This window comes from Oncorhynchus clarkii, chromosome 30 (assembly GCF_045791955.1).
Source record: "Oncorhynchus clarkii lewisi isolate Uvic-CL-2024 chromosome 30, UVic_Ocla_1.0, whole genome shotgun sequence".
In the NCBI taxonomy this organism is placed as follows: domain Eukaryota; kingdom Metazoa; phylum Chordata; class Actinopteri; order Salmoniformes; family Salmonidae; genus Oncorhynchus; species Oncorhynchus clarkii.
In genome coordinates this window covers 31,907,086-31,919,849 of record NC_092176.1, presented here as the reverse complement: position 1 = coordinate 31,919,849, position 12,764 = coordinate 31,907,086, and the positions used below count along the sequence as shown (strand labels likewise).

Here is a 12,764-nt window from a genome sequence, read left to right as displayed (position 1 = left end):
CTGAGGGAAATGGGCAACTCAATATTAGGAAGGTGTTCATAAAGTTTTGTACACTCAGTCAGTGTATGTTGTTAAACTCAGGGAGGATTTATAATAGTGACAGAGATGCTGCAGTTCCATTCATAGGGTTAGAAGGAAACCTGGTAATCACTCAGCCTCATCAGCACTCAGGAATGACCCAACAACATGAAATTATGTCACAGAAACCACAGTCAACACACACAAACCCTTGGACTCAAACACATTATCAGAATTTTGATAGATGGATTATTTTCTCTTCACTTCTTCACCCTCTCCTCTCCTCTCCTCTCCTCTCCTCTCCTCTCCTCACATTTCATTTACCTCCCAATGTGTCACTGTTCCTATCCATGGAGACTAGCCTATTGAGCTGAGCCTGCCCTCCAGACAGCACGTTACACTCTCTCTCCCTCAAACACCACCAGAGAATGGCCGCCACCCAACTGCTCCCCTGGGGTCAGTCTCTGCTGGCTGCTGCAGTCTCTACTGGCTGCTGCTAGGGATCCAGTCACAGAACACATCCACTAATGGCCCAGTCGTGAGAATCCCTCTTTTAAAAAATGAAAAGGAAACAGTTGTCCAGTGAGCTGCCTGCCTGCCAGGCTGGCCAAACTTAGCTAATCAAAGGGGTCGAACACTTGTTGATGGGGAGGAAAAGATCTAATCAACAAACTAGCATTTGACCACCAGTAAATCATATTTTTTCTTTTTCAAAACTTCCACCAGAATCAGGAAATAAACTCCACTCAACAAAAATATAAACGCAACATGTTGGTCACCTGTTCCTGGAGCTGAAATAAAAGATCCCAGAAAATGTCCATATGCACAAAAAGCTTATTTCTCTCAAATGTTGTGCAAAAATTTGTTTACATCCCTTAAAGTGAGCATTTCTCCTTTGCCAAGATAACCCTTCCACCTGACAGGTGTGGCATATCAAGAAGCTGATTAAACAACACGATCATTACACAGGTGAACCTTGTACTGGGAACAATAAAGGCCACTCTAAAATGTGCAGTTTTATCACACAACACAATGCTACAGATGTCTCAAGTTTTGAGGGAGCGTGCAATTGGCATGCTAACTGCAGGAATGTCCAATAATGTTGTTGCCAGAAAATTTCATGTTAAATTCTCTACCATAAGCCGCCTCCAATGTCATTTTAGAGAATTTGGCAGTATGTCCAACCGGCCTCACAACTGCAGACCATGTGTAACCTCCCCAGCCTAGGACCTCCACATCCGGCTTCTTCTGAGACCAGCCATCCGGAGGATAGCTGATGAAACTGAGTATTTATGTCTGTAATAAAGCCCCTTTGTGGGCTTTATAAACTCATTCTGAGTGGCCGGGCTTTGCTCCCCAGTGGGTGAGCATGTGGTGTTGGAGTCGTGCCTGGCCATGCAATCATGGGTGAACAGGGAGTACAGGAGGGGACTGAGCGCGCACCCCTGGGGAGCTCCAGTGTTGAGGATCAGCATGGCAGATGTGTTGCTACCTACCCTCACCACCTGGGGGCGGCCCGTCAGGAAGTCCAGGATCCAGTTGCAGATGGAAGTGTTTAGTCCCAGGATCCTTAGCTTAGTGATGAGCTTTGAGGGTACTATGGTGTTGAACGCTAAGCCATAGTCAACAAATAGCATTCTCACATAAGTGTTCCTTTTGTCCACATGGGAAAGGGCAGTGTGGAAACATGGAATGCTGAGTTACTTGTTATTATGTGTGTGTGTGAGTGTGTGTGTGTGTGTGTGTGTGTGTGTGTGTGTGTGTACAATGTGTGTGTGCTTGCGGCGTGTGTGTGTGTGCATGCTATCTCTCCATTCTCTGCCAACTCAGACTGGGTCACAGAAGACGGGAAACCAGAGTAATCCTTACGAGCCTTACGGTTGAGGGCGGTGCAGTTACCATACCAGGCGGTGATACAGCCCGCCAGGATGCTCTCGATTGTGCATCTGTAGAAGTTTGTGAGTGCTTTTGGTGACAAGCCGAATTTCTTCAGCCTCCTGAGGTTGAAGAGGCGCTGCTGCGCCTTCTTCACGATGCTGTCTGTGTGAGTGGACCAATTCAGTTTGTCTGTGATGTGTATGCCGAGGAACTTAAAACTTGCTACCCTCTCCACTACTGTTCCATCGATGTGGATAGGGGGGTGTTCCCTCTGCTGTTTCCTGAAGTCCACAATCATCTCCTTAGTTTTGTTGACGTTGAGTGTGAGGTTGTTTTCCTGACACCACACTCCGAGGGCCCTCACCTCCTCCCTGTAGGCCGTCTCATCGTTGTTGGTAATCAAGCCTACCACTGTTGTGTCGTCCGCAAACTTGATGATTGAGTTGGAGGCGTGCGTGGCCACGCAGTCGTGGGTGAACAGGGAGTACAGGAGAGGGCTCAGAACGCAACCTTGTGGGGCCCCAGTGTTGAGGATCAGCGGGGAGGAGATGATGTTGCCTACCCTCACCACCTGGGGGCGGCCCGTCAGGAAGTCCAGTACCCAGTTGCACAGGGCGGGGTCGAGACCCAGGGTCTCGAGCTTGATGACGAGCTTGGAGGGTACTATGGTGTTGAATGCCGAGCTGTAGTCGATGAACGATGGGCTAGCTGGCCAGGAATGCTCTGTAGAGAGCATTGGATGGGATTCTGGTTTAACCCATCCCATCATCCTAACAATCAAGCTGGATTCAAAGGCTCTGGATGACCTCATTAAGGCCAGCTGGAGACCCAACACACTGGCTATACATGCAAACAAAATGCTAACGCGATGTGAGGACTGAGGAGTCTAACCCGCTAATGTTACACTAGTCAGCTAATGCAACATGAGGATGCTTGCTAGCTAATACAAGGCTGGTATAGTGATTGAGCGGGAACAGCTAGAGTTGGTCCTGAACCAGAAACCTTATTCATATGTGTGAGTCTGTCATTACTAGCTGTGTCGTGGTTGACCAAAGCATGACAACAACCAGAGGCCCAAAGCATGTTTTCTCTCCCAAACAATGAACAGAGGTGGTTCAAACACATCCTGTAGGTTAGAGCTGTAGGTGGTCGATGGGAAGTAGGATCATACCATTATAAATCATTTTACAGTAGACGTAATGAAAAGAGCTGTATACTGTAACTCTAACTGCAATTTTGTCAAACAAATATTAGTTATAGGATTTCTAACCCTGTCATCTGCCTTGTGCTTGTTCATCTTCTGATGAGGAGTTGGAAGTATCAAAGCTGGCCATGGAAGCCCTCAAATGACTTTGAATTGACGAAATATAACATAAGGGAAATAATTGCCAAAGCCACTTTGATTTACTCACAGCTTTGACTCTTTTTTCAGCTACATAAACAGAAACGGCCATAAAAGTAATGATAATAATGTTGCATAATAATACCCAATAATATATTAACCCTTTACACTCGTGAGATTTGGCTAATATGGATAAGGCTAAATGTAAATGTTATTTTACAGTATAAATATGAAAAGCATAACCATGGTAGCATTTGAATTGAAACGGAACAGATTGGAAATAATGGGAACGTGATTAGACCAACGGTGAGGACACAACAGTTTACCTGACACAAGACTGAATCCACACATTACACTGTTTATTCTATGTGCATTTTACATTTACTGTACGTTTTGCCTCATTTGTTGAAAGCGAAATCACAAAAACTGTCCTTTATAAATCACAATCTGGGTCAGGTAGGCATTTGAATGCCTGTTGTATTTCCAACATGACTAGCTAATTTATAAAAAATGACATTACAGTGTTAGGCTTTCACAATGCAATTCAGGGAAACAGATTATAATTGTAGTGCGCAAAAAAAGGAGTCATGAGTCCATTCAGATGTGTGTGCAGCGGCTAATTTTCTTCACAATAAGCACACACAGGCTCATTCTCTCCATGTCACCTGGTAACTGTACATCTAACAGGCTCATTCTGTTCAGAACTACCCAGGATATGACAACATGTCACCTGGTAACTGTACATCTAACAGGCTCATTCTGTTCAGAACAACCCATCTTATAGTTGTACATCAAACATAGTGAGCATAAATGCTGACACTATATGATATGACATCGAAATGTGTCGCTCACATTTGGCTTGCTTGTATGATAGAGTGGTGTTTAGTAGTAATCCTCAATGTCTTTCAAAATACATTGTTTTTCCATCTTTCAAAATGCATCGCTCTGAGTCCTCTTCATTTACAGATTTTCCCTCACTCAGACAACAAAATGTTGCCCAATTACCGGGAGGATGGGGGCAACTTCTTGTCGTGCGATGTGTTCAAGTTCAGAGCGCCTGTCAGTCAAAACCCATACTGCGCTGTGAAGCGCAGAGCCAGAGAACTGACGTCATGGGGTGGCAGGGTAGCCTAGTGGTTAGAGCGTTGGACTAGTAACCGGAAAGTTGCAAGATCAAACCCCCAGAGCTCACAAGGTACAAATCTGTCGTTCTGCCCCTGAACAGGCAGTTAACCCACTGTTCCTAGGCCGTCATTGAAAATAAGAATTTGTTCTTAACTGACTTGCCTAGTTAAATAAAGGTTATAAAACATTTACAGCACGTTACTATATAGCCACTGCGTTACAATTTAGGCGTTTATCATTGTCCAAATCTGCCATTTTCAACCTGTATATGGTACGAGTGTGAAGAGCTACCTGAATTTGTTTTCCCCCTTTCCAAACACATAATGTTGCCATGTTTTTATCCATTGTTGTGTTTCGTATTGTGCGTAACCCACTGGGCAAAAACTGGTTGAATCAATGTTGTTTCCATATAATTTCAACAACAATAATCTATGTCATGACTTTGAATCAACATGGAAAACTGATTGGATTTGAAAAAAGTCATCAACATGGCAGCCACATTTTTTCCAACATCCAATAACATGGTGACATTTTTTGTTGATGTCACATTAACTTCACGTTAGTTGACAACTCAACCAAATGTAAACGCTAAAGGAAATATGTTTTCCAGATAACATGACAGTTGATATTCGGCTGGGCTCGGCTGAGATTGAGTCAATATCTAATTTAATCCACCCTGAACCCACCCGCTTGTTCTTGCCTAATTGGATTCTGGTTTCTTTGAATTATACACTGCGTTATGCAGAGGAGACCAGCCTTTACCAACCAGGGGACAACGCTCTGAGAAGTAACCCAACCTGGCCCTCTGTTTCTGGGGTGTACTTTCCAGTGCCGCTGCCCTTCAAATGCACCAGCCTTGGCTTAGGCTTGATGGGCACCGGAATAGCAGGTGTTGATTTTAGGGCCTGACAAAAACAATAAGCTGCCCCTGCCCTGCATGGTGACCCAAAATAAACAGGGTACTGGCGCGGACGGTTCGGGCTCTGAGAGCTAAGGGGTCCTCACCAAGCCCAGAGAATGAAGAGCTGTTACTAGGAAGGAAATTAGTTCAGCTAAATCTTCCCTTTTTTACAATGTCACACACCTTTCCAACCAAAACGTATTTAACACTAAACCATTGCAAGGAAGTTTCCTTTCCTTGTCCGCTTTCTATCAGAATTGCAGTTATGAAAGGTCTTGATCGATGAAAAAGTACTATGTCAACTCTATCCTTCCATATCTGTGGTTAGAGAGGTAAATAAGTCATTAGTTTGTAATCTCCAGTATTAGGACACATGGTACTGCATATTTTCTCTATTATTTTCTGTTTGTGTGGGTGGAAAATAGCTTTTAAATCCCAAATGCAGTGTTTTCTGCCACTTTCATCAAGCTCATCACGTTTGATCTGCAAGTGTGAGCTAAGTGGTTGGTGTGGATAGCCCTGACTCAACTCCACCCACAAGGATGATGATGAATATAAGACATCTGGAGTCAGCAGGGCGCTGTGTGTGTGTGTGTGTTCATGCATGTGTGTGTGTCTGAGAGAGAGGGAGTGAGCCAGCGAGCAGGCGGGGAAGGGCAGGCAAGGTTCGTTAAGGTGTCACTGAGACACTGCTTCTTTTATTTTCTCTTATTTTATTTTCTCTCCTCCTACACACGTTTACATTCAGCTGATGAGCCAACAGTGTTACACACTACAAGAAGGAAGGAGAAAGAGAGAGCAGAAAACATCAAAACCAGATTAAAGAGAGAGAGAGAGACCACATCAACAAAAATGGAAGTGATCTGTTGTAGCTCTGTCAAAGCCTGGGTCTGTACTTTGTCAATGGTAGGTTACAGGCGGGACTCTTTGGGGAGATTCACCTATTGCTCACCTCTTGGCCACAGCACAGTAGACTATATGATCACAGACATTGAACCTTTCTCTCTCAGCTCATTCACTGTCAAGCCACTATCACCCCTCTGAACAGACATGGAAACAACCACACGTTCACAGCTGTAAGCTGTAGCACATCAGAAATCCATACAGATGGGCCCAAAACAGTACAGAAGAATACCAGAAAGCAACCAGTAACCAAAATATCCAAACACTCTTAGATAACTTTCTGGACACCACATTACCTCACAGTAAAGAAGGCATCAATCTAGCAGTAAAGAACATTAACAATACATTCAGGAAAACCGCAAAAAAAAAAGCACAATTAAAATGAATAAAAAACAAAAAAGACAGACAACTGGTTTGATGCAGTTTGTAAAATTATAATTTTTGTAGGTATTGGGATTGTGGTATAGTGGGGTTATCTAGAAAAGTCTATGGTTGCCTGAAGTGGTTCTCAATCAGAGGCAGGTGTTTATCGTTGTCTCAGTTTGGGAACCATATTTAGGCAGCCATATTCTTTGAGTGTTTCGTGGGTGATTGTTCCTGTCTCTGTGTTTGTTTGCACCAGATTAGGCTGTTTAGGTTTTCACGTTACGTTTATTGTTTTGTATCGTTCATGTTTATCTTTTTATTAAGGATGTATCGAAATAACCAAGCTGCATTTTGGTCCGCCTCTCCTTCGACGGAAGAAAACCTTAACAAAGCAGCTACAGAACAGCAAGCAGCTGCAACTCATTGAGGAGTCCATAAACACAAACAACTTCTGGTTAAAGTGGAAGAAACCTAAAACAATCTAAAGAGGGATAAGCAATACAAAATGGTGACATATGGACAACCCATTTTGAAACACTCTACAACACCGTTCAAATGGACAAAAACGCAGAACAATGCCGAATCCATTAGAAGTTGAATGTATTAGAAAATGCAATTAAGGACAATCAAAATCCATAGGAGGCCCCAATTATTGACCAGGGGCTCTATAAGAATCTTCAGACCCTCAAATTTAAAAAAAAACATGCGGACCTGATGGCAACCTAAATGAGATGCTCAAACTCACTAGTGCAAAATGTGTAGGTTATTTCCTTGACATCTGGAATCAAGGACTCATAACCCCAATCTTTAAGAACAGAAACAAATTTGACCCTAAAAATGAGAGGTATTTGTGTGAACAGTAACCTGGGGAAGGTTTTCTGGAGTATTATACATGTAAAAGTTCTAAACTTCTTTAATAAGCACAATCTGTTGAGTAAAAGCCAAATTGGATTGATACCAAAATATTGCACGACCGATCATATTTACACCCTGATAGATAAACATGTCCACCAAAATAATACCAAAATGTACGCTTGCTTTATCGACTTCCAAAAAGCATTTGAATTTATTTGGCATAAAGGGACTGTCATACAAAGTTATTGAAAGTGGTGTAGGGAGTAAAGCAATTGACACAATTAAATCAATGTATACTGGCAATACGTGCAACGTCAAAATTGTTAAGAAATTAACATCATTATTTTACCAGGGGCAGGGCTTTCACCAGGGTTGCAATCTGAGCCCTGCACTCTTCAATATTTACATCAACGAATTGGCCGCTTTTCTAGAAAAATCCTCAGCCCCTGGTGTTAGTCTCCACAATTCAGAGGTTAAATGCCTGCTCTTCGCAGATGACCAATGCCTGCTGGGTGCGTAATTGGCGGCAGAGAAGTCAGGTGCAGGAGAGCAGAACTGGGTAATAACCGGATATTTATTAAGCAAAACTAACAGCATCCAGAACAACAAGATAAATAGGCACAAAAAATATCCCAGCCTCGGATGTATCCACCTCCACTATGAACGCCAAAGAGGGATCCGGATGGGCCAGCACGGGAGCTGAGGTAAACAGAGCCCTCAGGTGACCAAAAGCCCTGTCCGCCTCAGCCGACCACTGCAAACGTACCGGTCCCCCCTTCAGCAGTGAGGTAATGGGAGCCGCAACCTGACCAAAACCCGGGATAAATATCCGGTAGTAATTGGCAAACCCTAGGAACCGCTGCACTCCCTTTACCATGGTGGGAGTCGGCCAATTACACACGGCTGAAATGCGGGCACTCTCCATCTCCACCCCCGAGGTGGAAATGCGATCCCCTAGAAAGGAGACGGAGAGCTGGAAGAACAGGCATTTCTCAGCCTTGACGTGCTCCAACAACCGACCAAGCGCCATGCGCACCAGGGACACATGCTCGGCGTGTGTAGCGGAGTATATCAGAATGTCATCAATATACACCACTACACCCTGCCCGTGTAGGTCCCTGAAAATTTTGTCTACAAAGGCTTGGAAGACTGATGGAGCATTCATCAACCCGTACGGCATGACGAGGTACTCATAATGCCCGGAGGTCGTACTGAACGCAGTCTTCCACTCGTCTCCCTACCGGGTACGCACCAGGTTGTAAGCGCTCCTGAGATCTTGTTTGGTGAAGAAGTGCATTGACTCAATCGCTGTGGTGATGAGTGGTAGCGGGTAACTGTACCTCACCGTGATCTGGTTTAGACCTCGATAGTCAATACACGGGCGCAGACCTCCCTCCTTCTTCACAAAATAGAAACTCAAGGAGGCAGGTGAAGTGGAGGATCGAATGTAGCCTTGACGCAGGGATTCGGAGATATATGTTTCCATAGCCGCCGTCTCCGCCTGTGAGAGGGGATATACGTGACTCCTGGGAAGTGCAGTGTCTACCAGGAGATTTATCGCACAATCTCCCCGTTGATGGGGTGGTAATTGAGTCGCCTTCTTCGACATATTCAGGGGTAATGCGCACGGTGGAGACCTGGTCTCGTCTTTCCACCTTAGTAGCACCAACGGAAACCCCTAAACACCTTCCCGAGCACTCTAGGGACCACCCCGTGAGAGCCCTCAGTTGCCAAGAAACAGTGGTGTCATGATAAGCTAACCAGGGTAGGCCTAGCACCACAGGAAACACAGGATAGTCAATGAGGAAGAGACTGATTCTCTCCCTGCGTCACTATACCCAGAGGAGCGGTGGCCTCCCTTATCAACCCTGACTCTAATGGTCGACTGTCTAAGGTGTGAACGGGGAATGGCATAGCCACGGGAACAATGGGGATCCCTAAACTAAGGGCGAACGATCTGCCTATAAAATTCCTTGCCTGCCTGAATCAACGAGCCTCTTATGCTGGGAATGCGGGAAAACTCAGGAAAAGTAACATACAAAAACATGTGTGCAACAGAGGGCTCTGGGTGAGAATGGTGCCTCGATCCCCAGAGGAACCAACCGGGCACCGACCAGCAGTGTGACCTCTGCGGCCACAGATGGTGCACGAGCGAGAACCTCCTCCATTCTCCCTACGCACTCCCATACTTCCCAGCTCCATGGGCACCGGAGCTGCGATGCTGGGGGATGGAGCCGACAGAACCCGATCTGGACGTCCGCGGGTAGCCAGCAGGTTATCCAGCCGAATGGACAGGTCCACCAGCTGGTCGAAGGTGAAGGTGGTGTCCCTGCAGGCCAACTCCCGACGGACATCTTCGCGCAAACTGCAGCGATAGTGGTTGATCAGGGCCCGATCGTTCCATCCCGCACCGGCGGCCAGGGTCTGAAAATCCATGGCGAACTCCTGGGCGCTCCTCGTCTCCTGCCTCAGATGAGAGGTCCAGCACCGCATCTCCTTCTGGTCCAGCGCCGCATCTCCTTCTCCCCACACCTCGTTGGCCAACTCCAAGGCTTTCCCAGAGAGGCACGAGACGAGGGCGGACAACTTCTCACGACCTGAAGGAGCCTGGTGGACGGTTGCCAGGTAGAGGTCAAGCTGCAACAGGAAGCCCTGGCAGCGTGCAGCCGTCCCATCATACTCTCGGGGAAGGGCGAGACGAATCCCACTGGGACCGGGTGAAGGGGGGGAGTAGTGGAGACCCCGGTTGTGCTTGCGGAGGTGTCTCTCCCAGCGGTCCATAGTTTGGACAGAGTGGTCCATGGCGGCGCCGAGATAGTGGAGCATCGGCGCGTGCTCCCGGACGCGCTCCTCTACCCCTTTTCCTGGGGCACCTGCTCCTGCTGACTCCATATGTTGCGGTGTGGGATTATGTAGCTGGGTGCGTTATTGGCGGCAGAGAAGTCAGGCGCAGGACAGCAGAACTGGGTAATAACCAGAGATTTATTAAGCAAAACCAATAGCATCCAGAACAACAAGATAAATAGACACAAAAAATAATCCGTTGTGCGCTCACGGGGAACGTGCACAAGAACTACAATAAACAATCCCATACAAAGACATGGGGGGAACAGAGGGTTAAATACACAACAAGTAAATTAGGGAATTGAAACCAGGTGTCGAAAGACAAAACAAATGGAAAATGAAATGTGGATAGACAATGGCTAGAAGACCGGCGATGCAAAGTGCCGCCCGAACAAGGAGAGGACCCTACTTCGGCGGAAGTCGTGACACTGTCACCCACAGCACATGGCCTACAGCAAAGCCTGGACCTGCAAGAGCAGTATTGCCAGACCTGGGCCCTGGCAGTAGAACCCAAAAATACTAAAATTATGATTTTCCAGAGAAGATCCAGATCTCAAGGAATTTTACAAAAGTTCTTAATTGGTACAAAATATATAGAGTACTGTACACTAAAATTACTTAGGTTTAAAAATAAGCTCAATTGGACACCTTGATGATGCGGTGAATGTATTGAGAGAGAAAGCATGCAGAGCATTCTACGCCATTCAAAATTCTAACTGAAATACTTACTAAAATTGGCTAAAATTAATTGAATGTGTCATTCAACCAATTGCTCTTCATGGCAGTGAGGTGTGTTCACTGGCAAAACAAGATTTCACCAAATGGGACAAACACCCCATTGAAACCCTGCATGAAGAGTTCTGTAATATTCTCCTACTGTACATGTCCAGAGGAAAACTACAAACAATGCATGCAGGGCAGAATTAGGCCAATATCCACTAATATTAAAAACTAAAAAAAGAGCAATTAAGTTTTGGAAACATCTAAAATACAGTGACCCCCTCTCATATCATTGCAGAGCCCTGCAATGCCAAGAGCTGAGCAAAGAAGAGTACCCTCATCCAGCTGGTGCTGGAGCTGAGTTCACAAACCTGTTCTGCTAACACACTGAAGCCTCAGGACCAGAACATCCAATCAATCTGAGTAAACCAAATTACAACACAGTCAAAACAAAACTACATTGCTTATTGGGAAACACAAGCACAAAGCAAAATGCAGTGCTATCTGGCCCTAAATCGACAGTACACCGTCGCTAACTATTTGACCATGGTTACTGATCAAAACTTTAGGAAAACCTTGACAAAGTAGAGGGGTAGACACAGGAAAACCTCCCTCCCTGTAGAGGAAAGGCTGTGCGACCACTGCACAACAGCAGAACCTGGCATAGAGCTGCATTTCCTGTAAAAAATATAAAACAATTAGTGTCATTTCAAACCCAAATTTGAAACCCTTATTCGAGAGAATATACCCTGCACAGATTTGCCCTGCTCTGCTCTGCCCTGTTCGGCCCTGCTCTGCCCTCTTCTGCCCTGCCATGCTCTACCCTGTTCTGCCCTGCTCTGCCCTCTTCTGCCCTGCCATGCTCTACCCTGTTCTGCCCTGCTTTGCCCTGACATACTCTGCCCTATTCTGGCCTGTTCTGCTCTTCCGTGCTCTGCTCTGTTCTGCTCTGTTCTGCTTTGCTCAAAATTGTTATTAGAGTGACTGCAGACCAAGACTTTGAGACAGATCCCGAAAATATGTGTGTAAATGCTCATTTTAGTGTGTGTGTGTGTTGTGTGTTCAAAGAGGAGAGGAAAACAGCAAAGGAGAAGGGCCACATCTAGAGCGGGGGGATAGATAAATGTATAAATAGTAAGAAAGAGAGCGATAGATCAGGGTAAGGAGATGACAGATCCCAAATGGCAGCCAGGGATACGCTTGACTTCATCTCATCTGCTGGGGAATGATGCTCAGATGACACAAAATGTTGCCCAGAGGACCCATTACTGGAGGTCTCACAGGAGGCTGGGTTGGAAGGAATTGGGCAGGAAGACTTTTGTCATTTGAGAAGTATATTTGATTTTCTTCTTCTGTGGAGAAAAGTAATAAGATATGAGGTGCAATGTGTTAAAAGGGTAAAGAGGCTCTCTTTCCAACATCGGGTTGAGACATGAGAACACACAATGTATTTTTAACTCTATTCTGTGGTAGTGATGGATGTTACTGTGACATGACCCCTGTTTAACCCTTTTACAGGAGAAACCACCTGGTGCACAGACACCACACCATCCAGTCACACACACGCACACACACAGTCACACACACGCACACACACAGTCTCACACACTCACACACACAGTCTCACACACACAGGTCTTCCGCTGCATCAGCACTTAATAAAAGCAGCAAGTTGTCATACTGTTTTTGATTTTCAGAATACATTTTGTTAAGGGACAAATCCGGTTCCGTACTAATCTTCACCAGGTGTTAGTGGAATCAGAGCTCTGCTTCTCAAGATTTAAGTGAGATTTTACTCTTGCTTCAATTTGC

At 45.6% G+C, this 12,764-nt stretch overlaps 1 protein-coding gene across 3 annotated transcripts in view; it reads left to right on the top strand.

Annotated features, from left to right (window-relative positions):
- Positions 1-12,764, top strand: part of LOC139389922 (ephrin-A5-like) — a 194,561-nt gene that overhangs the window by 174,313 nt on the left and 7,484 nt on the right. The window lies entirely within an intron of this gene.